General features: G+C 43.8%; 2 long non-coding RNA genes across 2 annotated transcripts; one reads left to right on the forward strand and one right to left on the reverse strand.

Annotated features, from left to right (window-relative positions):
• The first annotated feature begins 232 nt into the window (after positions 1 to 232).
• Positions 233 to 9,354, forward strand: LOC147235934 (uncharacterized). Its single transcript, XR_015105951.1, has 4 exons — positions 233 to 1,967; positions 4,282 to 4,379; positions 4,540 to 8,025; positions 8,989 to 9,354. It is a non-coding gene; the product is annotated as an uncharacterized LOC147235934 (long non-coding RNA).
• On the reverse strand, positions 2,994 to 4,264 carry LOC147235935 (uncharacterized). Its single transcript, XR_015105953.1, has 3 exons — positions 4,155 to 4,264; positions 3,240 to 3,323; positions 2,994 to 3,061 (listed from the first exon to the last, which is right to left on the reverse strand). It is a non-coding gene; the product is annotated as an uncharacterized LOC147235935 (long non-coding RNA).
• Positions 9,355 to 12,053: the final 2,699 nt, after the last annotated feature.

Here is a 12,053-nt window from a genome sequence, read left to right on the forward strand (position 1 = left end):
TCAATGAAAGTGTCGCTTCAATCAATCAGATTATGAGTTGCAACACTGAGGCCTTCTATAAGAGAAGGGCAACGTCAGTGGGTCACACACCCTTTGATTGGATAGTGACAGAGTGCACTAGCTAGAGCTAGCATGCTGCATCTTTAGCAAGCTGCACAAACACAAACATAGTATAGTATTTGATATAATAGCTAATTTGTCAACCCATGATGGCTGAAGGAAGAGAGAAAAATTGATGTGGTTGCATATTTTTTGTCAAACCCATTTTCAAGACACACTTTTCAAGAAAAGCTGGACATCATTAAGAAAGCTCTGGCAATTCCGAAGCTTGCAGCCCTGTTACAGCGAGGAAAAGGAGCACCAGTGAAGGCCTTGGTGTGAAATGCTAAGCCCGCCACTGCTTAATAGGATATGGAAGCCATAACTGTGTGTGTGTGTGTGTGTGTGTGTGTGTGTGTGTGTGTGTGTGTGTGTGTGTGTGTGTGTGTGTGTGTGTGTGTGTGTGTGTGTGTACGTGCAGGTAAATCAGCGTCCAGATGCTGTCCACCTGCAGCGGTGCGTAAGAAAACAAATAAATAAATCAATTCAGAGACAATTTTATTGTGAAGGCGTGTGTGTATATGTGTGTGTGTGAGAGGGTATTAGTTGTGTGTGTGTGTGAGTGTGTGTGTTAGGTGTATAAAGGGAACAGGATAGGAGGAGGCCTCGGCGGGACAGCGGTGATGTATATTTGTCAGGAAATTGCATTTTCGAACTCGTGACACGAGCGGCCCCCTCTCGATGGACGCTCGCCGCTCTCGTGCAAACCTTGAGGATGTGTCGCCTCGGGGTTGATGGAGGGGGCGGAGCTTGAGCCGAGGGTTCGGGCGGCGGCCGCTCTCTGGAGTTTCATCATTGGAGGACTCTGAACCTCCGGAAAACAACACTAATCGAGATTAATACCACCCGTTTCCAGACCTTCATCTCTTCTTGCCGAGATCAGTTTCCCGCCTGTTTGCACAATCCGGTCGTAAATCTCTCCTCGGCGCTTCCCCGCGGGCCGGACCTTCATGAAGAGCAGATATTCTCATCAGAAAGTCGCAATCCTGTAGAGCTGGGTTGTTATTAAACCCGTATATGAGGAGAGCCAGAGATGACTATCGGCACCGTGAGGTGATCCCGGACTTCCATTTTTTACTCTTGTTAGGCTGAGAAGATCCCCGGTTTGATGGGGTTCTGCATATAAGTGTGTGTTTTTGCTGTTCTCTGCACGTTCTCCAGGTTTTCCTTCTTGCATGAGTTCTGTCAATGGTCTCCTGCCTTCCTCCCTACCTTCTCTCCAGGTTGTCCAACAGTCCAAAAACATCATTTTTGACTCCACATTGTCAACGAATGGTTGATGTTCCTGTATGCCTACCTGTGATTGACAGGTGCAGGTTAAGCCCCGCCTCCTGCCCTTTCATGATACCGCACTATAAAATCCAATGTACAGTCAACCTCCATAGTTAAAGCCAGACCTTTAAGCCAGGCGGCTGATGAAAATGTGTGTGTGTCTGATGATGACACGCTCACTGTTGACACCTGGCGTTCCTTTGGAACAATGACCGCCACTTCTCGGCGGCGTAGGACCGAAAACACGCCGGCTCCCATTGTTCCAGACGACCTCTCCAGAGCGCTGCCCTGTCCTTCCCTGAGACTCCAAACAGAAAACCTGAACCTTATGCTTTCATGAAGTTCTCCAGTGGTCGGGGCTCACGGATGCCGCATCAGCGCCGCCCTCGGGTGATATCATCCCCTCTATCCGCCGCTGTTTCTGCATCACCCTGTCATCGCGGTCTCACATTTGTCCAACTTGACGCGTTGAAATCTCACTGTCCGCTTTGCCGTTTAAAGGAAGATCCTGTAACCTTCGGAGGCCGTGATACCGACTGTCATCGTGTCCTGGATCACGACGTCCCGGTCGCCGGAGACAGACAGCATCTGCCCGGGTAAGGACGACGGAAACGAGTGTCAGCTGGATTTCGCTCGGCACCTGCAAACCCGGCTCACTCTGCACACTGGGACCAAAAGAGCAAAAGGGTAGGACAGTGACGGGAGCAGGACTTGTACACTCAGAGTGAGTACAGCATAGAGGTATAGAAAGGAGGCGTCAATGGGACCCTCTGTTTGGTTTGGTGAGCAAACATCTGAGAGGGAGCAGAGTTTTCCACGGCTGTTTCCTCTAACCGGCTTTCACACGCTGGTGTTTTTATGACAGCGGCGCTTTCGCATTCACGCCGTTCAGCTCAGACCGTGAACACTCAATTGTGTGCCGGTTGTCACTCCCCAATTCGGCCCTGTCTTGGTTTTCATAATGATTATTATTATTAGTTTGCCTTGTGCTGGGGCGTGGTGGCGGGATGGCGTGCCGGCCGGCTGTGGGAACGTTCTGGATCTCAACCCCGACTGTCGACGAGCCAGCCACCAGAACGTTACGCCAATAAAAGAAGGAAGGATATCCATTCGATTCTCTGGCCTGGGAATGCAGGAAAACAACACACACACGCTGTTTCTTTTAATTTCACACATTTTTCCAGATTTTCTCCCGGGAATGCAGACACTTTGTTCAGAGAACACATTTCCTCTGCCTCGTATGACCCTCCGACGCACATTTTCCGCTTGACCATTGGGCGTGACGCCGCTCCCGTGCAGGGGTGGGGGGGCGGGAGGGGTCACGGACGCCGCCGCCCTCCAAGCGTGCACCTGACCAACTCCTCAACCGGCGCCGACACCCCGGCCGGCACTGAGATTAAGCCGCTACTCGGCTGATGTCGTTCTTGGATCTCATCCCGAGTCTTAATTCAACATTTATTGGGTTTTCCGTTGAAAGCTGCTCTCAGATGGACGGCTGTTCACTTGACCTTTTATTCCCAGCCCATAATATTCGGGTGGCCTTCGGATCTCCGCTCGGCCGTCATTTCCGTTAGACAACCTTTTCAAACCTCCCGTCAAGCATGGGCCAATAGGGACGCTCGTCTCGGGGGCGAGAGGCGGGGTTGAACCCGGACGGGTCGCCTGTCAATCACAGCGTCGCCCATAGAGACTGCAGGAGGAAGACGAAGAGAAACAAGCGATCGATAACCGATAAGACCGAACAGATACCCGCACATGTGTCAAGCATGTGGCCCGCGGAAATGAACGACAAAAACGTCTTAAAATAAAGTAAAACGCGTGCATTGGCCATAAACTACATTTCCCACAATTCATGCCGATCGTGTTACCTGCGAAGTGACGGCATCCCGAAATGAAGAAACACAGATAATCCCTAAATGTCCAGGAAGAGAAAAGCTGACGCAGATGGAAGGCTGTTTCAAGAAAGATGGGAAAGCGATTACATGTTTGTGATTCAAGGGGACAAAAACGGGTAAATCTTTGGCGTTATGAGGCGGCGTCGGTTGTCAAAGAGTACAAACACTGAGCTAAGCATGCTAAAGTTAGCCTTCCAGAAAAACAAAAAACTTTTGAGAATTAAAAGCCAAAATGTAGCATTTTGGATTTGAATGAGTAAAAAGTTATTTAACATAGATTTCTTTTGCATTAGGTTACATTTATACTGTTTCATGTGGCCCTTTGAGGACAACCATAATGCTGATGTGGCCCTCGGTAAAAATTAGTTTAACAAGGTTTTCTGCTGATGTTTCCACAGCAAGTCTTTGTAGACCAATAAAATCTGGGCAAAGAGGGGAAAAAAAAACATTTGAAACAATGAAATATTTTTGATCAATAATCAATATTTCGAATCAGGAATGAGAAGGACGTCATTTAGATTTCCTCCCTGTGTCCAACGGAAGGTATTGTTCTTCCTGAGATAAGAAGTTTTTTTTTGTGTATGTGCCAACAGACTCAAATAAACATACACTGCTTTCGCCAAACACTATATTTAGTCTTCACGGTGTGTGTGTGTGTGCGTGCGTGCGTGCGTGTGTGTGTAAGGGTATAAGTCTGTTCCAGTGCAGAGGCCTGGTATATTGCCTTCCCGAGCCCCGTGAGTCATGGATTAGTTTATAGTTTATTTTTATTTCTAATTCTGCCTTTTTCTTTTTATTATTTATGACTGTTATATTTTCTGTTACTCTGGCACAACAATTTCCTTCGAGATTAATCAAGTTGTTCTTATCTTATCTTATCTTATTCACCCTCCACATCCTGTTCCCCCCCGTCGTCTTCTTGCGTTCCCGTCATCCTCCTCCGGCTCCCAACAATCTCAAAACATTAATCTGCTTCTTTTGTGTGATCGTCATCTTCTTTTTTTTTTAACTCCAGGGCCGTCGCCGGGAAGACGGGCCCTCCGGGCAGCTGCGACCCCCCTCCCCCCTCCCCGTCACCACGGTGCGTTCAAGGACGCCGGGAATGTTCGGACGGTAGGCTTTCACAAACTCCCGGCTGTCACGGCGGTTTCTGGTTACCGTGACGAATAAAACGACACGAGCCTCGCTGTCCATGAACACAAGCCTTTCCAGGAAACCGTCGGTCCAAAGGCAGATCCTTTCAATCGTTCATTCATTCTTTTCATTCATTCAGGGGAGCAGTTAGGGGTTCGGCGTCTTGCTCAACAAAACTTCGACACACTAGAAGGAGCCGGGAATCGAACCAGGAAGGTTAGAGGATACTCTGTTGTAAAAGTATAGAAAAGTATAGAGACGTTCATTCACACGTATAGACATTCAACCATTTACTCTTTCATTCACACGTCATATAGAGACTACGGTTCTCTCCCTTATTTGCATGTCATATAGACACGCAACAATTCACCCTCTCATTCACACATCTTATAGAGACATACAACCATTCACCCTCTCTTTCACACATTTAGTCTTATACAACCTTATACCTCCTCTTATAGTCATATAGACATCCAACCATTCATGTGTCACATAGCGACATACATTCATCCTCTCATTCACAGGTTATATAGAGATAAACAACCATTCACTTGCCATAAGAGACGTACAACCATTCACGCTTTTATTTATATGTCATATAGAGACATATATTCATCCTCTCATTCACAGGTTATATAGAGATATACAACCATTCACCCTGTCATTCACAAATATATAGATTTGCAACCATTCATCCTCTCATTCACACACCATAAGAGACCATTCACTCTTTTATATTCATGTCATATAGAGACGAACTAGCATTCACACTCTCATTCACCCGTTCATTCATGTCATACAGAGACATAAAACTGTTCTCTTATTTGTTTACACAGTGAAAGAGAAGGTCTTACTCCCATGCATGTTCTCCTGTGAGTACTCGAGTATTCCTCTTTCACTCCGCCTGCAGTTTCTCATTTGTCCTCTGGGCGGCAGCGCTCACAGAAAATCAGGCGTTCGGCTCCCGCGGCGGCTCTTTGGGAATTTATCAAGCGGAGAGAAAAATTAACTTCAGTCGTGAGAGAAACGCAGCACTTCTCCTGGAGATCCTGCTCGGGATCTCAAAGGATTCTAGTTCCTCGTAAAACGACATCCTCTGAAGGATGGCAAAGCTTTTTTCTTTCTCATCCGACCAGCTTTTCAGTCTTCAGGGACAATGACGAGGATATGATGCATTCAAACAAAAAAACACCGGACTAAGAGAGAAACATTCAAGTGGCGACTCACCTCATGCAAGAAGGAATTCGGCATTCTCAACTGGCTGTTTGTTTCCTTTCCCTGGAAACCACCTAGATAACCCGCTCACCTCTAATCATCGCTAACAACCTGCAGATACTGGGTAGTTTCCCTTCAGCTGCCCTGAAACCTAAACACGCTAAAACACAGTGGTGACCATGGAAAAGCAAAACAGTTTATCCCTCCCATGTTGTATTTGACGCTAGTGTGACGAACCGCTGATGCACAACTCTGCGTTCCCGTGCGTTGTATTCACGTGTAAACAATTACTTATTTATTTATGTGCAAATCCATGTTTATAGAATCAAATAAATCCCTCTTGTGAATCAGTTTGTGGTAAACGTGGGCGCCTCCCAAGGCCGACAACGAGACCAGCGTCTCATTTTCCTTTTTTTTTCTTTTCATCTACGCCTCTAAAAGGGGAGCAGACGGCGCTTTGGATTTTCAATGAAGATAAGAGATCCGTGCCAGAATCCCCTTGTTGATGTTGAACAGGACCTCACAGAAACAGGGAATCTAGTCTGGGATCAATCAGTGCTGGGGCCGTTAGCGCTTCCACCCTGACGGCGAGAAGATTCCCAATCTGTGTGGAGTCTACACGTTCCTCAGGGTTCCTCTCACAGTCCAAACACATATTTGGCTAAATGAGAGACCCTGAATTGTCCAGATGTGGTATGTCTGTGCATGACGCGTGAATGACAGGGTGAATGGTCGATATTCACTTTGCAGGGTGTGAATGAGAGGGTGAATAATGGTATGTCTGATATGTGAGTGACGGGGTGAATATTTGCATGTTTTTATAAGAAATGGAAGAATAGTTGCATCGCATGTCTCTAAATGGGGTGTGAATGAATGGGTGAATATTTGCATGTTTCGTTATAATGTGTAATTGAGAGGGATGTCTATTTAATTTTTTAATTCCTCTTCCTTCAGCTGCAGGGACTCTTCAAATATTTGCACTTAAGACCTTAAAACACTTTATAGCTTTAACTTTGACACTATAGTTTTATTTGTATTTCTTATTCTCCTACTTTTTTTACTGTTTATACAATTTCCTACTATTATTTATCATTGTTATGTTTTACTTGAAACTCTGGCACAACAATTTCCTTCGGGATAAATAAAGTTATTCTTATTCGTATGTATGACATGTAAATGAATGGTTGATATTCACATTGTGGGGTGTGAATGAGAGGCTGAATAGTTGTGTGTCTCTATATTGGTGTGAATGAGAGGGTGATTATGGTATGTCTTTATATGAAATGTGAATGAGAGGGTAGAGATAGAAATACTTTATTGATCCCGAAGGAAATGAGGGTGTCCAGTAGCACATACTTTGTGCTCCGTGCACATATTGCATACATCTGCATACATACAACCAGTCACTTAACAGGAACAAAAAATAAAATAATAATATCATCCAATGAGGCAGGAAAAGTGTTTTGCAGTAAACCGAGAAAAATCCTAAGCCTTGTAGATTATGAATGAGTGACTGAATGACTTGGTTTATTCCTGCAAAAAAATTAATAAAATCCTGGATGGTAATAAACGTGGATAGCTGCAAGATATTCCAACTCACATTCCAACCCACGCGGAGATCCGAGGCAATCCCGTTTTTTTTTTTTCACCACCTAAACATCACAGAAAAAGTTTATTAGAGGGCCATCCAGCTCACTTTTATTGTGGAAAAGTTTTATAGATGTAGAAATTAGCCTAACTTTAATCGTGAACAGGCCTGACTGCAGGTGGCGGCGCTCAGCCTTCCTTCCCCGGGGAACCTCCCTCCAAAATGTGAAACCAGATGAAATCCCCGGGCGGATGATTATCTTCCGGCAGGATTTTGCATTTCTTATAATTCACATGTAAGTCTGAAAAGCCGAGGAGGGGGAGCAATACTCCCAAGTGAAAGCGAAAACTAAACTTTATCTTTTGAGATAAAATGCTATCCACACCTATGCCTCAGATGTGACCTTTCTGTTTGCTCTTCCTCCAAGGTCACTTTGTCAGGAGATTCCTGGAAAATATTTGTGAGTCACATTACCACAAAAGTTGTGTTTTGTCTAAGAAAATGACTACTTTTTACACGACACGTGACACATGCAACATGGAAGAAATGTGACACACCTGACCGTAGAATAAGTCTGTAAAAATAACCACCGGCTAAAAAAGGTCACTCAGTGGGATGGGAAAGAAATGTGTGTGTGTGTAGCGTTATAATGTATTAACATGTAATACAATGTACTAGCACATAAATAAGAGGTTGGTGATGAAGGCTTGTCTGAACTTCTGCCCCGTCTTTGACTCCAGTGTCAACTTCCACGTTTTGGCTAAAAAGGCAACGTGGGAAAAACACACGACGATGAGGAATATGGCGACGTGACGGCCAGCGGTGAGTCACACCCGCACATCGGTACGCCTGTCACAATTGGAAACACAAATACATCTTAGGCTTACTTATTGTAGAATGACGGTCCGATATAAAATAATTCTTAAACAGTAGAACCTCGGCTTACGAATTAAGAAACGAGACGAAATGTTCCCGAATCAATGTTTCCCGTTGAGACCGATGTAAGTTCGACGGATCTGTTGTTCTCCGGCCCCAAAACGGCTGCTTTTGAAACTTTTCTATGGGTTTATTTGTGGAGAAATTATATATTTTTTGGCAAAAACGCATTAAGGCATGAAAGATAACTTTAATTAGTTCTCTCTTTCTGGTGTTTTCTTGCCAGCGGTTGCATTCAGCATTTCCTTCACTGTATCAGTAAAACTAAAGCCTTCTAACATATGAGACCCTGGCTAAAGCTAACGCTATCGCTAGCACGCTGTCTTTCTTTCATCCAAACTAACAGTAACTTTGTTTTGTTGACTTTAGCGCATCTTTGTTCTTGGAGATCGTAAAGACGGTTGACCGAGCCGCGTCGTAATAACCCCAACGCCGCTCTCACGTTTAGCTATTATTTCCCTCTCTAGATCGAAGTTCTTCTTAAAACCACTATCACCAGCACCTTTTACCTTTCTAGGAGCCATAGTGAGGGATAACTTTCTGTAAAACGCATAAAGAAAGCAAACACAACGATGTACAATGTAAACAACGTTGCGTTAGTTAGTTGTTTGTTTTTTTGGTTTGTTTACGTGTTCTTGCACTGAGGCTTGATGCCAGGCTGATTCAAAATTTGATGGAAAACTGTGTTTATAGACCGGCCTGTTGGAAATCAGGGGCGTTTGTAAGTCATCGTTCTGCTGTGATTACATGCAGGCACACACACACGCACAGACACATGCACACACATGCAAGAAAAGCCAAACCTATTGCATTGACCAACATTTGATCTTTCATGTCTCTTTTTCCTAGATCTCGGTTCCAACAGAACCAGACCAGCCCGTTACCGGGACAACGCATCTCTAGTTTGCCTGTGATTATTATGGGTTGGCTTACCAACCCATCAATCCATCAATCAGATTGATTGTGCAATAACATCTGATGTCTGGTTTATGTTGACGCTTCAGCCCAGTGAGATTTGAAGCCATGAATCACCTTGAAACACACACACACACACGCATGCGCACAATGCTCCCTCTAACCTGGGCGGGTTCTCGGTCAGACGGTTCAGTCTAGTACTCCCGTTTTTTTCTCCTGATTTAAAAAATAAATTAAAATGTTTAAACAGATGGTGAAACACATGACAGCAAAAAGAAATTCCAATTAAAATTAAGCAATTCCGCGGAATTTCGTCGGGCGGTGCGTCACTTCGCACCGCCCGACGAAATTTGGTTTCATGGTCGTCGCGACCATGAAACCAGAGATATCTCAGATTTATTATAATGAATATATACTATTATTATTTTTTTTTTAGTCATTATTATTATTATTACTATTATCGATGGCGTGCTTTCAATTTAAACCAAAGCTCGCATTCGAGGGACATGCCCAGGTGTTTGCGCGTGCGCGTGCGGGGGGTTACCGCAGACCTCCTTTCCCTTTCATTTGCGGGCAATAAATACAGGCCACCGATTGGGTGGCGTTACACTCCCGCCCACTCCTGATCTTGCGTGTGTCTTCCAGGATGAAGGTGGAGACGTGGATGATCCTTCTGCTGACACGGACTATTTTTCTGACAGGTAAGAAGAAGCAGGAAGTGATCATGTGTGTGTTTGTGTGTGTGTGTGTGTGTGTGTGTGTGATTTTAAGATGAACAAGCTGGGAGAAATTTTTGTTATTTGTATTATGATATTATCATTTGTGTAAAAGGGTTGGTTGCTAAAATGAAAAAGATGCAGTATTTCTATATTATTCCCCATCGCAGACTTTGGGCCACATCTGTCAATCAGAACATGAATGGAAAAAACATTTATTCCGTTACTGTTATACAAGCGTGTTGCTTTGATTTATGAAACAGTGCAGGTTTTGTTTTGTTTTTTGTTACATTAGGACGTCGGCGTGTAAATGTGGGATGTGAGTGCATCAATTGAGACAAGTGATGCTCGCCGGTTCTTTATTCAGGGGGTCAAATGTCAAATATGCTGTTTTATATGATCATTTTTGCCTGTGAATGCTCAAAATCATGCACTGTAAACTGAGCTTTATGTAAGTTACACCTTTTTTTTTATCCATATTTTTGGCGATTTGGGCTGATCCTGTAATCCTGGAAGTAAAATGTTTGTGAGAGGTCCTACCGACTTAATGTCTTCAGCGTGTTTACTAAAATGCATGTATTTTGGATGATATCTTTTTCTTTCCAAAATATTCACCATCCCTCCTTTGTACATGATCCAACCATCTCAGTCTGACTTTATCTTCCTGAACCTTTCCTTCCAGTTAACTCCTCCAAATGTCAACTCACCCGAAAAAAAGAAGTTAATGCCGAACGCCGTGTTTTCAACAAGACATGGACCGCTAAATATTTATTTACAGAGGCCGAAGGTGAAATGGTGTATAAGGATTTTGTGTCCAAACATGGAAGAGCGCAACAAGAAGTGCAGCTTTCAAGTTTGCTTTTTAGACTTATGCCTAATCCGACCAAATTGTCTGAAAAACTAAGCTGTTTTCAGACGGACAGTTTATAACGGAGTGTTTGCTGAACTCTGCAGCAGAAATATGCTATCTAATAAAACAAATAAAAAGCACTTTTTGCTTTTTAAAGTTGATGAATTTCATTTCTATAGCCGACTGCCAAACACCTTTTTAGTGTTTGTGAAGGTCAAAAGCTTCTGAGAACACTGATGTAATGATTGATTTTGTTTTATTATTCCGATAACCAGTAGCAGCTAATCAGGATATTTAATAATCTGACTTTTACACTGAGACATCAATAATATTGAGCAGTTTTCATTAGTTCGGCCTTCCAAAACCCTTCAGGTTTCACAGGTACAAAAAAGGATTGATTCCTCAACGAGGATAAAGAAAAGAGTGGACGACAGATGCTATGAATAGGAACTGAATCACATACACACATACACGCACACACACAAACAAAGACCATGCATGTGTGTGTGTGTCACCAGGCTACGTGAGCTAAACCCTGGTGAAACAACTTTTCCAAAAGTGTGGTCATGACTGTTTGCATTGTAATGAGGATAGGGGGAGTTCTCTGATTGGTCGGATGTGGTCACCTGACCCTTGACCCCTGACCCTTGACCCCCGGCTCTGCCGTAAAACGCTCCTTGCCGCCCTCTCGCCCGCAGGTGTGACTCCGCGGGCGCCGCAGGACGTCCTGGTGAAGGCGGGCGAGATGGTGACGCTGAACTGCCCGGCTGTGAGAGGCCGTTCTCATGGCGACGGCACGACGACGTGGACGCGCCACGGCGCCCGGGAGCTGGACGTGAGGAAGGCGTCGGCGAAGCGGAGCCGCAGGGAGTTGCTGCTGCACCTGCAGAGCATGGTGATCCTCAAGGCCTCCCTGGAACACCAGGGAATGTACTCCTGCTCTCTGGGGTAAACATTTTTATTTTATTTCACTGTTGCCATGGAAACCCAAAGCCTCCATGCAAAGTCTGCTGTTTATTTATTTTTTTATAATTTCAGAATCAGAATACTTTATTGATCCCCCAGGGATAAACTGCTTCTTGTTGAAAGCGGCTCCTGCTAGAGTCAAGTGGGAAAGAATCAAAATAGAACTCTATATAAAAATAAGAATGAAAATAGTGAATGATAAAAATAAAGATATAAAGAACAGTAAAGCTCAAAATAAATAAATAAGAATAAGGTTAAAGATATGAAAAAATATATTAAAATGTATGTAACCTATATACATGTGTATTTACAAGTACAGGTATATATGATCACATGTAGTAATGGAAAAATAATCAAATGGGAAAGAATCAAAATAGAACTCTATATGAAAAAAAAAGAATAAAAATAGCGAATGATAAAAATAAGATATAAAAAACAGTAAAGCTCAAAATAAATAGATAAAAATA

Source organism: Fistularia commersonii, chromosome 3 (assembly GCF_037954325.1).
Source record: "Fistularia commersonii isolate RoL2024-O1a breed Wild chromosome 3, RoL_Fcom_v1.0, whole genome shotgun sequence".
NCBI lineage: Eukaryota > Metazoa > Chordata > Actinopteri > Syngnathiformes > Fistulariidae > Fistularia > Fistularia commersonii.